The sequence below is a fragment of the Cottoperca gobio genome, chromosome 11 (genome assembly GCF_900634415.1).
Source record: "Cottoperca gobio chromosome 11, fCotGob3.1, whole genome shotgun sequence".
Classification (NCBI taxonomy): domain Eukaryota; kingdom Metazoa; phylum Chordata; class Actinopteri; order Perciformes; family Bovichtidae; genus Cottoperca; species Cottoperca gobio.
This window is the reverse complement of record NC_041365.1, coordinates 13,134,754-13,157,603: the sequence shown is the minus strand read 5'-3', so window position 1 is coordinate 13,157,603 and position 22,850 is coordinate 13,134,754.

Below are 22,850 nucleotides of genomic sequence, written 5' to 3'. Positions count from 1 at the left end.
GGGGGGGTTACCAATTACGTTGACACATCGTCGAACAAAAGAGAGGACAGCGGCGTTTGCGCAGAAAAAGGTGCGTAGTAACGTAAACACGGCACATTGGATTGATATTAGGCTATTAATCAAATACTTATTATCTTTATCAACACACCATTATCATAATACACTTGGTTGTGACTCGTTACAAATGTTAATATGTTTCATTGTTTTACCTCCAACAGCTGTTGACCAGCCAAACAATGTGGTTGCTAAGCGACCGAAAAGAACCGTTAATGCGTGGCGAGCTTTTCCAAATGCATCGACGTGACTCAGCCAATCAGAACTGAGGACCAACTGTAGACTACATACATGTTTATATTTCAGATATACATGTGTATATGAACCTTCCAGAAATGCAATGTAATACGTGTCATTGTTATCGATTTGTTTGGTTGTTAAAAAAAAAGAAAGAAAGCTTGATCCAAATCAAATGGGTTAAGTGGCAGCTACTACCGGGGCGTTGTCCATGACGACGGATGGATGCAGGGAGCTCTCCCTGGTGCTGATTGGCTCTCCCCAAAACGCCTGATATAAGAATAAATAATACAGGATGGATGTGAGCAAGGCACAAAGGGATACAAAATACACAACTTGATTTACCAAATGTTTAAATTGAAGTATAATAAGCCTTAATGTTGAAATAAATCCACATTTTTAAGATGAGGTCGTCTAGAATCAGTAGATACCTGAATACAAACAGTGATTAAATTGCCAGTCCCAGACGAATTAAGACAGAATACGAGCACAGATGAAAGCTATTTTAAATAGAGTGAAGCTTTACACTGTCTGACATCTTTTTCTGACGTGTTTGAGCGTCACAGAAAGAAAAAATAAGTTGGATGTGGGAAGCCAGGGAGGGAACCTGGGTATGATGTAGACACTGAATGTTCTGGAACATTTCTCTGAGGAGTGCAGTATTTTAAGAAGTGTCCCAGTTCAGGGGTATGAGGGCGAGGACACGTCTGACATTTGACATCTTTTGAATCTGTAGAATTTTCTCTTAATGAAAAGGTTAACAGAGTGGGTTTTAATAGACTGCAGGATCATAAGGGAATTCCTGAACACTCACATCTCTCTTTAAGTTCCGCTATTGTTATTAGAGAGGAAAACAGTAGTGCATCAGTAATCTGGAGAAAGGTATTGTTAAAAGAAAATACCTGTGAGTTGTTGCTCCTTTATTACACATTCTGTAAATTGTAATGTGGGCCTATTTTTCCTACGTGCCAAATCTTCCAATTGCATTTTTGTTTTGCATATACTGTATACACTGTTATAAATACTAATGCAGTCATGTAGATTTTAAATAATGTACTGTATTAGGTAGTATATTCAGTATACAGTAATTGTGTCTTTGATTTTTTGGCAATTATTTAAGTAAATATCAATAAAAATGTTTGGAATAAAATCCACTTATTCTAGTTAAATAAAACATATCAACATCACAACGTTACAACATATTAACATTTAATTTGCAAAGAAAACTGAAAAATGCCATTCAAAACATTAATAAAACACACCGGGGTCATTAATATTCACTTGAGTGCACAAAAAAAACAGGATTTATGAAGAAAATAAATCAAAACATCTCGACTCGATTGATAATCATTGGAATGCAAAAATAAAACGGGAAAATAAATAAAAACTGTTTTTGCAATTTAACCCTTAATATTTGTATTCTTCTTTATGAAAAGATTTTAGAAGACTTTAGCGAAATTAATCGAGTTGTGGACTTGATTGCACAACTCAAGCAAGTCTGCTAATTTAATTGTATACGGAAGTTAAATAAGAATAATAAATGCTTGAAGATTTTCTAAAACACAGCTAAATGGTTGTCAGTGTGTTTAATGTAATGTGTGTGAGATTTCTGGTAAATGGGCTGAACCATGCAAACCCACTGGTATGCTCCTTTAAGTACAAAACAATCCTGTTTAAATTGTTGTATCCCTAATGTACATAACAAGAATACTGAAACAGTGTACAATATTGTTTTGTACCTGTGTATGTGCAGGTTAAGACACTGGAATAAGACTGCCAGAAAGACTTGTCAAGTACTTCCTGTTTCATCGCAACCTTTTTTTTCAATATCCTCCTCCATTGTTCTCTGCCCTGACGGCTTGAAAGAGACCGACTAGTCTGAGGAAAAAGTTAAGACAAGACAAGAAACTTGAACTTTAAAACATTGATGGTATTTTTTGTGATGTAATGTAATTTTCCCGTGTGGTCATTAGTGAAGCCTGCTATAGTTACTGTAACTATGAATCCTCATAAATCATTCATGCATATGGATCACTGCTCACCACCAGGTATACCTGACATGTACAGTAAGTATCAAACAACATAAAGAAACAATAGAACATGGAGGATAATACTGTAATTCATGCATCTTATTTTATGTTCTGGCATGGCTTCACATGCACTATTCTCTATGAAACACAACAAAAGGAAAACGGATGTGTAACCTCCCTCTGTACACTGGCAGTTGATCTTTGGGGAACCAGCAGACAAGTCATTGAAGGCGATGTTTGGTTTGTAAAGCAAATGTCAACCTTTGTTTTCATGTAAAAGCTGGATTTTTTCACTATGAAATTCTTTAGAAAGCCTTTTTTCCCCACTTGACATTATTTAAACAACCATAGTGTTCACATGGGTCCATACTGAGAGTTGAGACCACTATCTTTTAGAACATTTGAAACAATTTGAGCAAAGCATGTCAACTTTATAAATATAATATATATAAATACCATTCATCAAGCCTAGAAAAAGTCCTGTGTCATGATGGCAAATTAACTCGTTATCTTTTGCGTTAGAGGACATAAAATCAATGCTTCAATCAAAACCTTTGAGGGGTGTCAGTCCAAAACCATAGCTTACATTTATTTACAAATGTTAAACAAAAGACATGTCAGTGGGTTTGGAGAATACAATTCTATATCCTGGAGTTGTAGAGTACAAATGAACAATGAAGGGGGCTAAATCAAACTATCATACACCAATATGTACCAGGCTGTATAAGTCTGTGTCAGGCTGTCAAACAACAGAATAAACATCATCATTGGAAGTGATCTGATGACCATCATTGATCATACACTCTACGGATAATGTAACATGTTTCCCAAAGTTTCAAATTTTGTTTTCAAGTCTTGACTTCGAGGTGGCTTGTTATAAGGCTTTCTATCATCTCACATGATCTTCATCAGCAGATGGAGGTTGTTCAGTTGTCATCTATGCTGGACTATATCTTGAATTTGAAACGTATAGGAAAGTTATTCTATACGTATAAAGTTTCATTATAAAAATAATGTGACTTTTGTTTTAATGCAAACAGTAATTTTGTTTTTGTTTTTATTTTTATTTTAATTAAAATGTTATATGTTAATATATCTTTTATGTGTGTGTAGCATGAAGGGGCAACAACGTTTCATTGTACAACCCTGTTGTCAAACCCACAATTTGAATTACTTCCCTTTAGGAAGGCGGTTTAGACTGCCAACACCCACCATCAAAGTCTACAAGACAAAATGTTCCCAAGTGCATTTAAATGATTAAATACACAGTCAATCGTACAGGGCCATCAAAACACCTCTCGCTGAATTTACACATTGAATTTGCACATTGTACTATTTGTAATAAGCCTATTGAACTGTATTTGATTGCATATAATCGAACTCTGAGCCCTACTAATGTTTTTACTGCTTCTTACTATCATCCTGTTTGTAATTCATGTTGATTGTGGTGAAGCTAAAGATAATTTTCCACATTGTGGACAATAAAGCTTACCCCGTGTTGTAAAATAACAAACAAATGAACATTGTAACCTTGTATACATTGATAGGCTTTGTTTTGTTTTCTGCAAAGTGCAGTACAACATCTATGTTCACATTGTGACTCTGATGACCACTGACTGAGTCACAGGAAGTTGGTCTTGTATGTATCACTTTATCTCGTTACTTCCTTTTAATGTAGTTTGTCTTACAGTTTCTTTATCATGGTTTTATATTTAAATGTTGTATTCATTTTGCATGTATACCAAAGGGGGTAAAATTAATCCTCAGTGCATTTTATTATGGAGGGTCGTCAGGCGTGTTGAGGGAGGTGGAGCTACGTGGGTGGGGAGATGAAGGAGCAGACACATCAATGATCATGGCAGTGGGATAAAAGAGTCCTTTGACTCTACTACAGCTTTCTGCATCTTTGAATTAATCACAGTTGTCTCCATGCATGGATCTAAGAACAAAATATATGTTTACTTTTAGTTTACTGGCAGCTAATAACCTCAGATACTAGATGAGAAAGATTATTGTTTCCCTTATCCCTAAAATAATCCAGCTTTGTTTATTGAAGGTGGGGATTCTCAGCACATGGAAAACAAAATAATAAAGTTATTATCATATCAAACGCAGTCTGTGTCGTGTAGGCTAATGAACCACTGGCTGAATGCTAAAATAAAGGTCAAATAAATATTAGGTCAAAACATAATTAATGATCCTTGCTGGTTAAAATGTTGGATGTTTTTAAAACATTATCCCAATTGGAAGACTGCTTTGCTTTGATCAGTGAGATGATTCCTTCAGTTGGCCAGTAGGTGGATTCCTTCTCCCATTTTTCTAACGTCTCCTTGCTTGTAGTTTTCCATAACAGAGCTGAGTTTATTTTTCCAACAATCATGTCCATGTTTAGATATCATCAAAAGAAAAAAAGAAAATGTTAGTGCGTTGCAAGGTGATTAAGATGACAGTATACGACTTCGTTCAGCTTGGCTTTATGACAAAATGGTATTTGACTCTTGACTCACTGTCATTATCTCCATGTGTGTGTCACCAAGCAAAGGCTTCACCACATCTGTCGTTGCATACTTTTGAACTGTCAGTCCATGCTTTTGAAAATCTGCAAAGTCCATGTGAATGCCCCTTTCCCATGAAGGGCCTTGAAAAAAGTTTTTGTCTCGAAATGGGGATTTTTTTAGGGGGGCAACATGAGACGTCACAGTATCCCGGGAAGATTCATGTAGGCATTGTGCTCGCCCACAGAGTCAGCCTGAGGTTCTGTACGGACTGCAGCATTTTGGACCTATTATCTGAAGTTTTTTGGATCTCACGTATATATTGAGCCTATTGTGTTCATCTTTGCTTTGGTGTAACTTTATCTGCAAGGAAAGATATTCATCTTTTCATCTGCGGGTGCTGTGGTCTGTCTGTCATTCAGTCTCTCTCCATCTTTTTTTTTTGTCTCTGCCCCCCTCAGGCAGATGGCCTTGACTCAGGTGAGTCACCAGCAAAGCCCCCTCAGCTACAATCCCTGTCACAGTGAGGACATTAGCTGGAACCAACTGGCTGTGTGATGACTACATAAAGACATGCAATTGTCTTCCAGCTGTGTCTATTTTCATATTTCATTCTTTCTTCGGATGAACATCTTTCTTTTTCATTCATGGAAATAAATGAGATTACATCTCTCAAGGGGCAATTTGAGGCAAACAAGTTTGCGAACAAAAAAACAATCCATTCACATGGATAAAAACTATCTCAAACATTATGTTTTTTAAAAGAAGCTGAAATACACAAGGGGTTAATAACAGTCCAACAAGTTCCAAGTGCAACTGCATCCATCAATGTGTACACAGAGTAAACCGACCCTCCTTTGTGTTGCGACTGTTCACAAGTCTTACACTTCTGGAATGACATTGAACTAACTTCTGTTCGTTTTACATACAGGCAATCTAAAACTCATTAGTGATTGCATTTGTTACGTGAATATAAATAAGCTTGGGAAATAAGCTTATCCGCTTATTCACTTTTTTGCTGAGCTTTAAAAAAGATTGATACCAATATGAGAGTGATGTCAATCTTTTCATCGAGCTTTCAGCACGAAAACGAATAAACAAAACTGTTCTCTCACTAAAAACGATCCCATAAGTTGTCTATACAAGCAACTTATTACAACCCATATATATTTTTTGTGTTGTTCATTACCTAAGGGCCACCGTAGGTTCCGTAGGTAAAAAGTAAAGACTGTGCGGAGCCTTTTTTCACTATGACATCTGTATTATTTATTAAATCTGTCATTCTGTCAGTCTGTCATCAAACATAATTCCCAAGTATTTTTGGTCTTGGTGATTTCAACACTTCTGCCATTAAAACTGTTTGAAGACTGTTCAAGTGTTTTGGTAAAATGATCAATTATTTAGTATTGGATGAGAAATATTTGTATTATGGGTCCATTTCATTGATCTGACTTAGTAAGAAAACACATCACATTCGTCACTAGCAGTTTTTACTGTGTTCCTAAAGTTTAAGAAAAACACTATAACTCTATTGTTTGGAGCAGGTACTCAAATCTGAAGTCAAACTGAGTTCACGAGGGCAGGCGTCTGATTCCCTTTTGTAGTGAGAACAAGGAGTTCCCAGAGAGAGACTCACAAGCCGGGTTATTGTAGCTCACCTTTGATGGCTCTCTGAAGGCAGGTGTTCACAATCACAGTTTAAACAAACCACTGTGTTTGAAGTGGCACGACGTATACAGAAGAAGGGAATGACGGTTTGATCTTTATTTGGCTCCACATGAAAATAGCTGAACCTGAGAGACCCGCAGCTTGACCACAACCAACGGCTACACCTGCATCTGACAAAACCTTCCCCCAGGATGTCTTGATCTTTACTTATCCACCTTTATCTTCGTATAAAACTACCTAACCTCGTATATAGTTTTGTGCTGCTTTTAATACTAATTTCTTTAAACAAAATACCTCCCTTTAACATATTTTTGTTTTCAGTTTCTTTTATATCCTGGGAAATTACAACAAAATGACACAAATGATTAACAGCATTGGTAATTTATTGCAGCCAGTGGTAAAACTCAGGGTTTATGTGATTAGAGGGATCTTGTCTCTTTGAAGGGTTACATCAAAACAAGTGTTGAGTGACCACTGTTGCCGCTGTTCAGCTGTGGGAAACCCAGAGCGAGATCCATGTTACTTCATGCAATGTAATTCCGATGAAAGACAACTTGCTGCCTAGAAATGTTTAGTTAAGGCTCAAGACTCGAGCTGTAAGGATGAGTCACTACGGAGAGGACGAGCTGCTACATGTTACTGCACGTGGGTGGATTAGGTCTTTCATTGAGAGAATCTTTACCTCAGGGCAGAGATTTTCTGTTATGGTAAACGTCAAAACAGGGAGTTAATCATAACTTGAGCAGTGTAATTTACTTGTCTACATTAATAAAGTTTTACTTTGATGAGATTTTATTGCAGAGGAAAAACAACACCACAATGTTGTGATAGCAAAAAGAAGAAAAGTGTGAGTTGTAAGTTAAAAACAGTTGAGGGAAGCTTTTCATACTGAGGGGGGGATAAATGTGTGTAACCAAATTTCATGACAACCCATCCAATAGTTGACAAGATATTCCACTAAAAAACTAAAATGTCAACCTCATGATGGCGCCAGAGGAGATTTCTAAAGTCGTTAGGACTCATACTCCGGTAACCATAAATGTTTGTACAAAATCTATTGGCAATCAATTAAACAAAACCAACAACACTGACATTCTACTGGAACAAACGTTGCTCTGTGAGGCTGTTCATAGGTACAATGGTACTTTGAGTTTGCTAACATTTCACGAAAAAACAATATTGTCCACCTCATGATGGCACTAGAGTTAACGTCATAGCATCACCAAAGTCAGTGGGAATCATCCTCTTGGGACCATCAATGTCCGTACAAAATGTTATGCCAATCCATCCAATAGATGTTGAGATATTTCAGTCATGAAAACGTTGTGGAATAATAATATATTTGAAATAAGATAGTAAGTGTGTAAGGTATATGTCTCGATGCATGTCAACGTTCTAAAAAATGACATGTGTAAAAATAAAACTACTGAATCATGGTCTGTTTCTGCCCTGTAAACTGCAATGTATTCATTGTGGGAAGCAGCCAATATCTGAAACTTCACTTATTCTAACTTAACTCTCCTCTAGAGGCCTATATTCATCCCAGGGTCAGGGACGGATGCCAGCAGTATGTGGGTGATGCAGACAAGCTTAACACCAAACTTTCCAGAAGCATAACAGTTCCCTGCACGTTTTGAGTCAGCCAAGCAGCCAAAAACCATCCAGTCCCAACAGGCCTATCAGCGTCTGGGATCTGGCCTTACAGATCTTTCTGTAGGAGAGGGAACTCAATGACCTATATAAAACTGCTGTCTAGATTATACTCAGGCTATCAGGACACTGAACTGTTTCCATCACAGTCCAGGTAAACTTTGAAATGCAATGGACTGTGTCGTTTTAACACCAGCAGTACAAATGACCACAAGGCATTTATGGTTTCTATGTCTACGGTTTTAGACGTCTACGGTTTGTGACAGAAAGCTTTTGAATTACCAGCAAAGACCTCCACTGAGAAAAGAGCCCTTAGGTTTTTGTTGTAGGAGACAATATGAGAATGATTTAGACAACAAATACCTCAGCCGCATCTGTATCACTGGTTTAGAATGTGTCGGACTCTTATCAACTCGATAGACTCAATGAACACTAGACAAACAAAGGTACTTATAGACGTTGTGAGCAGTGTGATGCTGTTGTCCCCAAAACAAGACTGAAATGTCTTTATCACAAACACAAGCTGTCTAGACTAAATCTTTTTGTAGATTCGTATAGAGAGGAAATAAATATGGTGGAGAGTTAAGGAGTGAAATGCAGCTAAAATGTTCTTCCTGGTATATATCGTCATTGTATTTATTCATACCTGCATGTTAAACTACATCTGTTTTTTTTTTTTTTAATCCTGGATTGAGGTGATTGAAGGTGAAGGTACACTCATTTGTATTTTTTGTTAAGACTTTGGCAATCTTTTATCTTTTGTTCTTGCTAATGTGACAGACGGAGTCACTCATCTCAGAAATGCCATCTTCACTGATAAGCCTAATTATCTCACAGAGAGAAAAACCATCACACAACTTCCTGTCTGCCTTTTACAACAAGAGGAAGAGTGTTTCTCTTTCAGAGTGACTTTGTATGATACATACTGTGCTTGTGTAGCTTTTCCAGAGTATAATGTATGATGACATACAAATATTTATACTTAGATGTCTAATGTCATTGGTGGATGCCTGGATCCTCTTGAACTATTTGTGTCTCACTATTCCCATAATCTGCTTCATTCTTTCCTAAAATACATGGATACAATCAACAACCTTACTTGAACATTTCTTGCTTTTTTTCCTGTAAGATCCTGCTGAACCCCAGTTAAAAAATCCCCCAGTCACAAAGATTACCAACAATTGCCCCGCAACAGCTATTGACCAATCCTGTTTTAACAACCCTAACTGTCTGTCAAGCACTAAAACTGTGATTTAGGTTGAGGTAAAACATTTTTGTATCACTAAACCAAAAACACAAGAGCAAAAGTGTGAGGAATACATTTAACTGTGTATCTGCTCTAATGCAAGCGGTAAACTTTAGCATGCGGGGCTAACTAGCTAAAAAGTAAAGTAGTAAATTAGCCTTGTAGGTTAACCAAATGTTTTTCCCCCCTAAAGCGCAAAGGGCATGGTATTAATGCTGCATTTATGTGGTGTTGGAATAATTGGAAAATTAGCTCCAGACTGGGAAAATTCATGTGAACCAGAATTCAGAACAACAACTTGGAAAGTCAATGAAAACTTTAGAACATGACTTGCAAAATTGATATCATATTACACAAAAACATGGTGGAGAAAAGTTAATGTTAAGTCATAAGGAACTTTTAATTAATTCACGTAGACTTATTGGTATTGGTATGGTAATGGTATTAGGTTGTAACAGTTAGTTGATGTCCATGTAGAGTGACCTAGATTAGTTAGAAAAGTTATTTAAAGCACACAGCGGCTTCAGGGAATGTGTTGGTGCAGCAACAAGTCTGGGACTAAAGCTTTAAACTGTTTCAGCATAGGCCTACTTGGATAGCAACATGAATCTTCACTGGGACGCTAGTCTCAGCCAACCCATCACCCAGACAATACAGACAGGGATTCCATGCTCTCCCTAACTAATTATATTATTATGTAACGTAAAAAAAAAAAAAAAAACTGTTATGGACTTGAAACTGGATGCCAGTACATCAAAGTTTGTTTTGTTTGTGTAAGTTACTCCATCAACTTCAGCCAAACGTACGTAAGATAACGCTATAAATAAACAAATTCTGAAATCCTTTCTCTTGTAAATGTAAAGCATACTGTTTAAAAATGTAAACATTAAAGAATATAATATAACCATTGTGTTTCCTGTCAAAGAAAATTGTTTTTCTCTGATAAGCGTTTAAATGTTACAACAAATAGTAATTATGTTTATTTAAGATATATTATATGTTATTTAATATAATGTTCTGTAATCACTTAGCTTTGCCCTGCAATACATAAACAATGCTGATCCTTGTTTCCTTGCCTTCTAAACGGATCATCAGCTAGGGAGGAACATGTTAGCATTAGCTTCAGTCTTTTAGCATTATATCGTGTTTTAGCCAACAAGTGCTAATTTAAGACAGTTTACTAGCTTTTACTTTCAAAACAAATCAGCTGAAAGCATTAAAAAGGCAGCTAGAGACACATTTTTTAAAACTAACTGACAGAATCTTACCGTTAGCATTAGCGTACGTTAGCTAGATATAGCTGAAGCCGAACAATACATAACAATTATTGGCCAAAAATGACACACTGTTTTTGTGTACTTGTGTGTGTAATCAAAGACTCAGAGTTACCAAGAATTGATGCCGTTATTACTTATGCCTCAGGACAAACAAAATCTATTCCACAGAGACAGAGTAGTTTTACTTTCGCTGTCATATCAAAACAGATTTGCTGGCAGTGAAATATTCCTCCAAATTATTTCATTTCCTTTACAGACCTCTGATAAGTTTTTGTTTCATGCCTGGCCAGTTTAATCAAAAGTGGAGTGTAGGGGTGCAGGTGCAGCGTCTCATTCCAGGTGAGACGAGGATTTGTTCAAGCATGAAAGAGGAAAACACTCCTATTAATTATTAAAGACAATTCAAGGCGACAGAAAGGACTGGCAAGGTGTGGATGTAGGTAAGGATTTATTGTAGATGTGATAAATTGATATACAAATGTGTCAACACATCCGATTAAAGAATGAAGATTAATTTGTGCTGTGTTTAATGTGAAAATCACATTAGGTACAAAAACTACCCAGTTGATTCACACAAAAGTTTCACTGATCCTGAGAAAAAGAAACCTGAGCTTGAGAGGAGGTAGAATTTATGAACCACTAATGTTTTTTCTGGCATAGATGGACGCTTAAGGCTGTTATGTTTGTTGTTTCTGAGTAACGTGTCAACTTTTGAGATCATATTACACCTTTACCTGGATTTTATGAGACTTGAGGGCATATTTAGAGATAATAAAACTTAAAGATCTCACTACAGTAGGCTCCTTTGTTACAAAAAAACTCAATTCACCAGTGTTTTTAAGCAGTGAGAGGCATGTACTAACTGGGCAAACAACCCCCACCACGGTACCTCCATAAAAGGCTGCTATACAAGCTTCATTGCACAACACAGCTCACCCCAGAATTGCCCAATACCTGAAGTAAGAACACGCTTTAAGTATTCTGTTGTATTTGTCTTGTGATGCTGAATGAGCAACTGCTGATAGTTAAACATAGTTCTTCTTTGGGGTTTCGTGCACAGAAAGCTGATGTCATTGGGCGCTGAGTGGGGAAAATTACAGGGCATCGGCAATAACACTTGCTAACATGGAAACGCTGCAAAGACAAACAATAAACAACGTTCACGTTGGATCCTTCGCTGTCTGTTGACACTAGATTTATTTTCAGTTTCTTTCTCAAAATTCACAATAAACAAACATTAAAATCAAAAGTGGTGTTTAATCAAGATCATTTCAATTAAGAAACTTATTCCATGTTTCACAGGTTATGGGGAGACACTACAGGTGAATAAGGTAAACATTTAACTAACTTAAATTTAACTAATAGATAACACCATGGCAAGTTTTCATAAATGTTGTATTTAAGTGCAAATGAGGCATAATCTTATTAAATATGTGCTGATTTGCATACATTTCCCGAACAGAAATCTGAACATTGGATAAAGTTACATGTATTACTTTAAGTGTGTTGACAGCTAGGAGTCAAATGTTTTTTTGGATATTTCTTTGTATCACTCCATAAATCCATAAATCCTGAATTTCCCTCGGGATAAATAAAGTCTCTATCTATCTATCTAAATCAGAAAATATTGTCAACAGCAAAAAAGGATCTATTTTTTCAGTCTATGAATGATGTATGAACAAACAACTCTCTGAAAACCTCCAGAGTATAGAAAGAAATGAATCTGGAAAGTTGGGCGTATGTAAGTGCTACTGAAGTGGCGGAAAAAACTATTTTGAGAAAATGTATTGTAAAATTGGTGAATCGGGTAAAAAAAAAGAAAATCTTATAGATATCACCAGAAAACCAGACAAGACAATTATTTAAATGTTATATTTAAATATAATGCTAACATTTGGTGAATGTAGGAGAAATCTACAGACACAAATAAGCAAAGTTAGTGAAATAAACACCTGAATGTATATTTTGGATGTTTTCTTTCCACTTGTGTGAAAGAAGACGTTAACTTGAAAGTGACCTGTGCATGAAAAACAATGTTTTTGCCTATATTGTCTTGCCAAAAAATGAAACACTAACAGTAGTTCGCAAAAATGCTATTTTTAGTTGTAATGACCCTCAAGTGCTATGAATAGCAGTCTGAGTATTTCATAACACACAGAAAGTAATAAACTGTTGTTGAGTGTTAATAGGGTGACAGAGATATACGTCAGTTTCCTGAGCTACAACATGGCTTAGGTATTTTTCAAATTCAAACATCTGGATTTAGTTTAGGTCTCAGGTTCTGAATTGGTCTTACCCTACTCATAACCACATTTTAGTATCATTAGCTGTTTGCAGAATTGTTTTCTCTGTCTCTATCTGATGGAGTTTTTCCTCTTCAACTTTTTATGCTGCTGTTTTGGCAAAGTCTCCTTTCCAAAAGAGGTTTCCAACCACACTATTTACCTGGTTCAATAAAGGTTGTATAAATAGACAAATATGTGGGATGTGACCAATCTCCAATTTTAAGAATCTTTTTTTAAGGATTAACTGCTTCTTTTACCTGAGTCAGAGGACCAATTTAATCCAGTGTTAACAAAACATTTGCTATCTGCTGTCCTAAACTGCATAACAGTTCTCACACATTCAGTCAAAACAACTTTCTTCAGAGGAAAAAGCATATTTTTAAATTCATGTTATCTCAGTCCTCTGCTTCTTCTTTTTGTCGTTTTCCCTTGAAATATTTAATAAGGGTCCAGATAAAACAGATGCCCCCTTCTCACTTTGCCTATTATTTGTATGCATGTGAGGGTATGGCCTGGATTTGTGGGTCATTATGCATCTTGGCTGAGCGACTTGATGGGTCACAGTTCAGCGGTGGAGCTTCAAATGAGGAGGAAGGGGAGGCCTGGCAAGGATGGCTGCTTCTTCCATCTGCATTACCTGTGTCTCTGCTGGCTGCTCCCTCACTTAAAGACCCTTTGGCGTCTTTCAACAGCAAAGAGCACAAAGTACCCACACGTATACCTCAGCCTGAACTTGAGGACATAATGGGATCACACACAAAGGACAAGGAATACTGGGCTTTTACAGTCTCCCTTAGAGAGTATTGGAAACCCACAGGGTTTTTGATCAGGTTTGGACAGGAGGCAGAATACCAGGCACTAAAACGGGGTTGGAAAGTATTTTTCTGTGTGGGTGTATATGTTTGAGAATAGAGAAATTCCTCGGCACAAGATGTACCGCTTCACTATCTGATATGTTTAGCAGAGTTGCCCCCAGAATGCAGAGTATTTTCTTGATCTGGGCTGAGCTAAAGGGGAAGGTATGTGGGCCTGATTCCAGGGTCACCACACTTAAAAGCTGATGTGGAACGCAGCCGAGTCGAGCGAAGAAGACTCTGAGTCAAGTGAGCTCGCCTGCATGGATGTTTACGTGTCTTCTTGTTTGTTTGTCCTCGTCTGAGTCAGGCTGACCAGAGCAGGAGTGACTCAGGTTCTGAGATTAAATGATGTAACATTTATTTCAAAATAAAACGAGACTTATGTGTCCTGTTTTCAAAATGTTGTGCAAACCAACGGGCTTAGTAAGGAAGTATTGAGAGATAAACAGACACATTGTTGGTTTTGGTCATTTCATGGGATTGGTTGCCAATAAGAACAATGTAGAATTACGTCATCCTTTTCCTTAACTATCCTCTTGAAGAAATATACATTTATATATATGCATGAATATATGCATAACCAAACTTAAAGTATGAAAAAAAAGAAAACGGAACCAAAAGTTGTTGATCATAATTATAACCCTCAGAAGAAAAGAACAAAATAAACAACAAGTGAAGCAAACTCCAAACTTTGGCCATTAATGAAAACAAAGAAAAATGATCACAAAATCTTTGAACCTTGGAGGTTTTGCATGGCAACAGCGCCATGTTTAACATAGCACCAGCACAGTAACTATGTACCCAGATGCCCATAATAACAGGGTTCCCATTGCAAATATCTCCCTCCTTTCCTCCCATTCAGAGAAGGATCCCGCCTCGTGGCTCACCAGCCAGGCAGCACATCTTTACTCCATGACACTCCTGAACCCCAAGCCACAGAGCTTCCACCAGTGAGGCCCCATGGAAAAATTAAACTGGACACTGCGAGGAAGCCCAGCTTTGTGGTCATGGCAGGGGAATATGATTGGATAAACACACTGCAAAGCCTCAAACCGGTCCACTCAGTGCTCGGTGGTGATGTGACGAGAGGCAGGCAGTGAGGTTTTTATTCAGTAGTGTGGTGGCGGGGCTGGATCTGCAGGGCACATACTGTTCCTGGAAGCATCACTGGGTCTGCACAGAGTTTCACAGAAGATGGAAAAAGGACATTTATCCATGTAGAGCAGGCCAGGCAGCAGTGACATCCTCAGTCACTGTTTATTAAAAACAGGCCTAATTATCCAGCCCAGTCTGCCTGCCGGAGCTATTTCGATCTGCAGCGAGCAGGTGACTTGTGTTACAGCAAACTGGGTCGTGTATTCGTACGTCATCCACACTCTTACCCGAACCTGCCCCCGCTTGTTTTTCAATTAAAGGCCAATCATTAGAGCGTTTGTTCCTGTTTGAATCTGTAACCAGCTGACATCATCAATGTGCTGCCCTATGATTCCAGTGTGCACAGAGAGCTACAGAAAGAACATTTACTCTCTTTTTGAATCCTCTATTTAAATGGATATAGATAGGGAATATACGCTGGGTTGACAGTTTTTTTTAAGGTAAATCTAGTTACAACTAATACAATCTAATAAAACAACTAAATTCAACTTTCATAAAGCTTAATATTTTTATATGAACTGTTTTAGAGAGGTGTTGATTAAACGTGATGGTTGTTGTGGAGGCTTCAGTTTGTGGTGCTGGTGAAATATGTTGCTTCATACGGAGAAGTGTGTTAATACTTGTGTATATATATATATATATATATATATATATATATATATATATATGTGTCCAGCCCATATTATTTGAGTACAACATGGAAACACCTGTGAGTATATAACGCATTACAATTCAGCCTCCAAAAAATGTGTGAATTATTCAGCAAAAGTTCACAGTAATTGAACTTGATGCAAAAAATCTCAATGATTTATTTCAGCCCTGCGAGTAAATTCACTGATCACTGCACTTCCATTTAAATACATTTATTTTTGCTACAATTTCATTGTTTAAAATGCTGGTGTGTGACCCAACCATAAAAACTTCCATTTGACTGTCAGGTTTAAGCTCTGTAGGCAGAGGAAATGTCGTTTGAAGAGTAAACTTACTACATTCTTTCCATCTGATAACCCCCATTAAATATGATTATAGTCCATGTGACAAAATTATTGTTATGGAAGTAGAAAAACATCACTGTTTGTTTTTGAAGTTAAAATTCAGCAGCAGACCTTATCTCATAAAGCAGACATATTATTGTGGATATATGTTGAAAGATTCATTGGGGAATACTGAAGAAACAAGGAATCTACTTAATTATTAATTTACTTATTCCCAAACTGTTTATATACAACAATTTGGATGGGAACTCTTCCTTTGTCTCCATCCGTAGTAGTAAAATAAACTCATCAGTCTTCCAAATTATCTGCAGTGCCAAGAAGCAAATGTCTGCTATCTGTTCCTCATCATGTGTTCTCTCACTCTGATGAGCTCATTTGCATGTTATTATCCCGTCGTCTTCCATGGGAAGGAATTGAATTTCAAATGCAAATGGTAGAAATAATTACCCCTTGGCTGCACAGAGACAATTCAGCTCCGTTTGCATTGCTAATGGAATTACCTAGAAGAAATAGGATGGAGCATTTATTCTGTTTCTCTCTACACATTCTCTCTGTTTCGTTCTTTGTCTTTTTGTATTCTATTTTTTGTGTTGCTTTGTCAGAGATGAATTGTTTACCCAAAGAGGAAAGCTCATTAACTAGTCGTTATCCTGCCTTTGCCAAAGTCAAGCTTATGAGTCACAAGAGTGTTTATTGACAGATTGGTGTGACAATTAAAGTTTCCTCCAGACTGAATACTCTCAAACCCAAACAGATGTTAGCATCACAGTCGCTGTAACGACAAATAAATCCAACATGCATATGGAGGCTTGACGTGAAGTCATTATAGTTATTTCAAGTTTGAAAACAACATGAATAAGACATAAGGAAAGTGTACTGACTTGAAAGGTGTGATTTTGACAATATTTGATTATAAGATCGCACAAATACAATCAAGTCATTACAATGTAAAGCTCTAATAAAAAAGCTTGTAAATGCACTTTGAGTTTAGATTAACTTTACTCAGCATCAGAGTTTACTTTGATGAACTGGTATTAAAATTAAGATAATTATATCTACATCTAGGTTTAATTAGTTCGCCCTATTTGGGATTTAAGGTACCAGGAGTGTCACAGTCTGGATTTTTGTATATCCTGTTTTATTTGGAAGTGTTCACTCCCCCTTATGTCATGTCTAGTTGTATTTCCTGTCTGTGTGTTTTCCCTCTGTGATTGTTTCCTCCTGTGTCCATTTACTCTGCCCATGTGTTTCTGCCTTTCTCCCCAGCTGTGTCTTGTTCCCTCGTTTGGTGTCTGCGTATTTAGCCCTGTCTGCCCCAATGTGTTTTGTGGGATTTTCATTTCATGTTACGTGTTTGTTACCTGCCCGTATCTGCCTGCTCGTCCCCTGCTCGTCCCCTGCTCGTCCCCTGCTCGTCCCCTGCTCGTCCCCTGCTCGTCCCCTGCTCGTCCCCTGCTCGGTTTGTGCTGTTTTGTTACTTTGTATTTCTGTATGTTTATTAGCTTTTGTCAATAAAGCTCTGTTTTGGTTAAAATCATCATCGGCGTCCTGCACTTGGGTCCTCACCTTCACTGAACCGTGACAAGGAGAGTTAAAAAAAATAAAGAAGTTTAATGGCACATTAGGAAATGTTTTCCAATACTATAAAAGGATTAAGACACAAATTAAAATCACAAAGATATATTTAAAAATGACTATAAAAACTAAAATCCTGTCACAAAATGTGCATTTACAAAGTGCTGTACAATTTTTTTTTTAAAGTACTTAACTTGAGTACTTTCATTTTCTACAGCTTCAAACTTCTTAAGTTAAAGATTGTACTTTTTACTCAACTATTTTTTTTGACAACTTTAGTTAGTTTTAGTTTCAGATTATTAATACCAAATATAAATAAACTAATAAATTATGATGTATAATTATAGGTTAGGCTGGCCAGCAGTATATACAGAATGAAAATGATCTTCACCTTTACCAGCTGTAACATTAAAGTAAAGTACATATTAATGCATCAATAATGAGAATCCACTCATATAAAATACATTCTTCAGAAAGGGGCTTTCTGCACAAATAGTACTTTCACTTTTGGTACTTCAAGTATATATTGATGCTAATACTTATTGCTATTTCTACTAAAGGCCTGAACAGTTCTTCCAGCAGCTAACTGCTAACTGCTTATCCAGATTTAACTTCATTAAACATGTTTGAATCCTGGTCGAGCCCCCATTTTACACAAACTGGCTCAGTGAATGTGACCGTACAAAGGTTATACTTAAAACAAGAGTAGTTTAATGAAGCTAAGGTTACTGATAACCAATATAGTGTGTTGATGGCAATGAAAGCAGTGCATCGTCAAGGCAAAAGCGCGTAATACAGGATGTCAGCCGGTGGAAGAGAGCGGCAGAGTGAGCACATGGGCCAGATTTTGTTGCCAGAGAGCCCAGGTGAACTTAATCAGCTGATGAGCCTCCACTGTCAGCCAATCGCATGCTGAGCCAGCACGGCCTCTGAGACAGTGGGCGGAGCATCACACATTGTTTGCATATTTCCCTAAATTAATAAAGATTTTTTTCTATTTTTGGAGCACCACAAACCAAATGTCCACTCACATTCGTTGCATCAGGGCGGCATGCAGACATCTCAGTGGTGAATATCTTACAATTTCTGTAGATAAAAATTAATCTGCACGGCTAGAAGGTTTGCATGGAAACAGATCAAAATGTTCTTCTGTACCACGTAGTTAAAATGAGCGATGAAAGAAGTACACATATATATATATATATATATATATATATATATATATATATATATATATATATATATATATATATATATATATATATATATATATATATATATATATATATATATATATATATATATATATATATATATATATATATATATATATATATATATATATATATATATACCAATACTGCTCTGCAAACATATAGTAGGTAAAAGTCCTACATTCAACATTTCACTGCAAAAGTATTAACAGCAAAATGTACTTCAATTAATAGAGTATAAGTACTAAATGGTCCCTTTCAGAGAGTGATATTATTACATATTATACATTATTGAAATACTATTGCTGATGCTTAAACACATAAGCAGCATTTTAATGTGACAGCTGATGGAGGTGGACGTTTTAACTAGTTTATATACTGTTGGATAGTTTAATCTGTAGCTCAGCATCATACTTTATAACATTACTGTATGTTTTGTTTGTATAATCTAAATCTTTAAAGTAACAAACAGATAAATGTAGTGAATTAAAAAGTACATTATTTACTTTTATTTTATTTTAAAGTAGCATACAATTTTTAAGTACTCAGTTAAAGTCGAAGTACCTCAAAATAAAACTGAAGTACAGTAAATGTTAGTTTAAAGGCTTGCAGCAGCTCAATGGCATTGTTTAAATGCAATACTGTAATTAAAACGAGTTTTAATTTTTTTAAATAGAAACATAACAATGAAAAAACTAAATAAAACAACAGAAATAAAATAGCAGATTAAGCAATAAAACACAATATAATTATCTGTGTTCTTACAGTTGTTTATCACAGAGGTCCCTGACTTGAACTACTAATAGAGCCGACATGTGTGTCAGCCGGTGACAGAGATGAACCTCTGTCCGTGTTTAGACAGGCTGGTCAGAGAGTCTCGCTGTAAAGCTAATGGCTGGTTTTTGCTTTTTCAGGTGGAGCCACAGACAGTCGCTGAGGTCAGACAGAGACGGCAGCTTCCTGTCCTGCACATTATCAATACTCAATCAATCAATACATCTCCTCAAACTCAGCTTTAAAATTCATTATTTTATTGGCATCGCAGTAAAACTCTTGTCTCACTTGAGGTGTTTTCTCAAATGTTGTGTATTGTTGTTTTCTATATATTTCTTTAGGTGTATTTAATGTCAGTATTGTTGTTGGTTGCTCTGTATGCATGTTTAAAATTAAATTATATTCTAGATGTTCTTCCCTACATAGAAACCAGCACCAGGTTTAAATATTTGGTTGTCTAAATGTTTTACCAGAAGCTTCCTTGATTGGAAACGAAAAGTCAATCTTTTTACCTTTCGAACCTTTCTACTTTAGCTTTGTTTTGATCAAAGTCGGCAAAAAGACGTTATCACTGGTGTGTCTGACACCCGTCAGAGTGCAGTGTAAACTGAGAATTAAACATTTTTTTAATTACATTTCTCAAAAATAACCCAACACGTCCCAAATTACAAAACGTTCTAACAATTAGGTTGGTCTAAATGACCCAAAAATGTCAGCTATGATTGAATAATTAAATATTTCCCTCTCATTCTAAACGTCAAGTCACAAATATTTATATAGTCCAAAATCAGCACAAAATCTCAACCAAATCCAGATTATGAGACACATATTTCTCCAAATTATAAGGAACAGCATTGGCATTTGAATAAATAATTAGGCCTCATATTGGGAGTTATGTTACAACTTATAAAGCTTCATGTTTTTAGAGCTGAAGTGATTTGTCAATTAATTTATGTGTAGATTGACGGAAAGTCTATTTTGATAATCGATCAATCATTTAAGTAATTGTTTTAAGCATAAATGTCCAAAAATTCACTGCCAACAGCTTTAGCTTTGGTTCCAAATGTGAATTGTTGGTGATTTTATAATTATTTTACAATAACAAACTGAATATTTCTGGAATTTGGACAAACCAAGAAATTTGAAGACATCCGCTTGGACTTGGTGAAAAATTGTTAATTAATATAATCACTAGTCACAGTTATACAAAGTTGATTGCTCTTGCTTGTATGTCACTACAGATATTTCCTAACTGCAAATTTACACATTACTAAAGTCTTTCATACATTCAGAGTTCAAAAGGTGCAACCAAATGTTGTAAGTTGGAAACTAGCACTAAGGAATGACTTCACACACAACATTAGTAATGGATTTACCAGTAGCTGGTGTAACTCAGCCAGTCCAGTCCATGTCAGTTTCAAGTGCTTTTTGTTGGATGGACCATAACAAAGATGGAAAAAAGACATGAGCCTCTCAATAATCATTTTTCATACCCTGACCGTCCTCCAACACGCTGCTGTTTCCATGCACATCCCACTCCATGTTGAATCCCTGATGACTACAACCGAGACTCAGTAAATCTCCTCGTGACGTGTTGGCTAGCCTCTTGTCAAATGATGAACTGCTCACGTGTAATGTCTCCTGGAGTAAGTGGCAGTCTGTGAGCATTGGACTAAAGGCTGCATGATGAGGTAACTCTTGTCTGCACAGTTAGTGTAGGGAAGGAACCAAAGAACCACCAGAGAGCTGACACTGCAACGACCTGATGAAACTAACACTATGATAACACTGTTGTTAACAGCAACGATGCCATTAAGGTTTCTTTGTGCTCAGTTTGCATCTCTTTGTGGTTGTTTTGAGTCTCTTTGTAGTTGTTTTGTGTCTCTTTGTGGTCAGTTTGAGTCTCTTTGTAGTCGTTTTGTATGTCTTTGTGGTTGTTTTGAGTCTCTTTGTGGTTGTTTTGAGTCTCTTTGTAGTCGTTTTGTGTCTCTTTGTGGTTGTTTTGTGTCTCTTTGTGGTCAGTTTGCGTCTTTTTGTGGTTGTTTTGAGTCTCTTTGTAGTCGTTTTGTGTCTTTGTGGTTGTTTTGAGTCTCTTTGTGGTTGTTTTGAGTCTCTTTGTAGTCGTTTTGTGTCTCTTTGTGGTTGTTTTGTGTCTCTTTGTGGTCAGTTTGCGTCTTTTTGTGGTTGTTTTGAGTCTCTTTGTAGTCGTTTTGTGTCTCTTTGTGGTCAGTTTGAGTCTCTTTGTGGTTGTTTTGAGTCTCTTTGTAGTCGTTTTGTGTGTCTTTGTGGTTGTTTTGAGTCTCTTTGTGGTTGTTTTGAGTCTCTTTGTAGTTGCTTTGTGTCTCTTTGTCGTCATTTTGTGTGTTATTGTCGTTGTTTTGAGTCTCTTTGTCGTTGTTTTGAGTCTCTTAGTTTAGTTGCTTTGTGGTTGTTAAATTTCTCAAGCAGTTGCCTTGTTGCCATACATAGTTGAAAACGTGCAGATGGTAGCTTTTTAAGTATCGAGAGAAAACATAAATCAACCTGTTGACATTGAAAAAGAAAAAGAGATGCTAAAGCATTTATAAACCGTTCTATCAATCTCTTTCTCTTGCTTCTGCTGTATCACCCTGCTGAACTTCTCAGTGGGAGACACATGAAAAACATATTTTTAAACCTCATGAGTAAACAAACTTCGCACTTCATTCATCATCAACACGGCGGGGCCAGATTTTACATCTTAGTGGCGTTGTAGCAAAGAGTTAGTTAGTTTAGTGTCTAGCTTCCAGCCTGGTGCATGTTCACAAGAATTGACTGAACCCTCCTGAGGCACAAAAAGAACAAATGTGCCATTTTTTTTTTCCTTTTTTTAACAGGAGACGTTCTCTTAAGAAAAAACTTGCTGGCAGCTCACCATCCCCCTGCAGCTCTGAGAACGCGTTGAACTGTCAGTCTCTCTGCGGATGAATCCCCGGGGATTGTCCGTAAAACGAGATGAGTGTGAGATACGTGATGAGTGCAAAGGTTAGAGGTCAGGGGGGCCTGCGGGGTTCGGGACTTTAAACTTAAACTATATACCTGTGCTGCCTCGCAGACACCATACAGTCAGTCATGTGAACTTGCAGACATCTGCAGAGCAACATGTAAACATTGTAGATGTCAAGTTGTTTCATTCATAGACAATAAAGTCAGAGTTGTTGAACGAGAATCTTCGGACACCGACAGACTGAAAGAGACACAAAACAACGCAACTTTGTAGAAGTTTTCTGTTTCGTGGTCGTTTGTGGTCATTTTTGCCTCTGTAGTCGCTTTGCATCGTCTTGTGATTGTTTCAAGTCTCCTTGTGGTCTTTGTGCGCC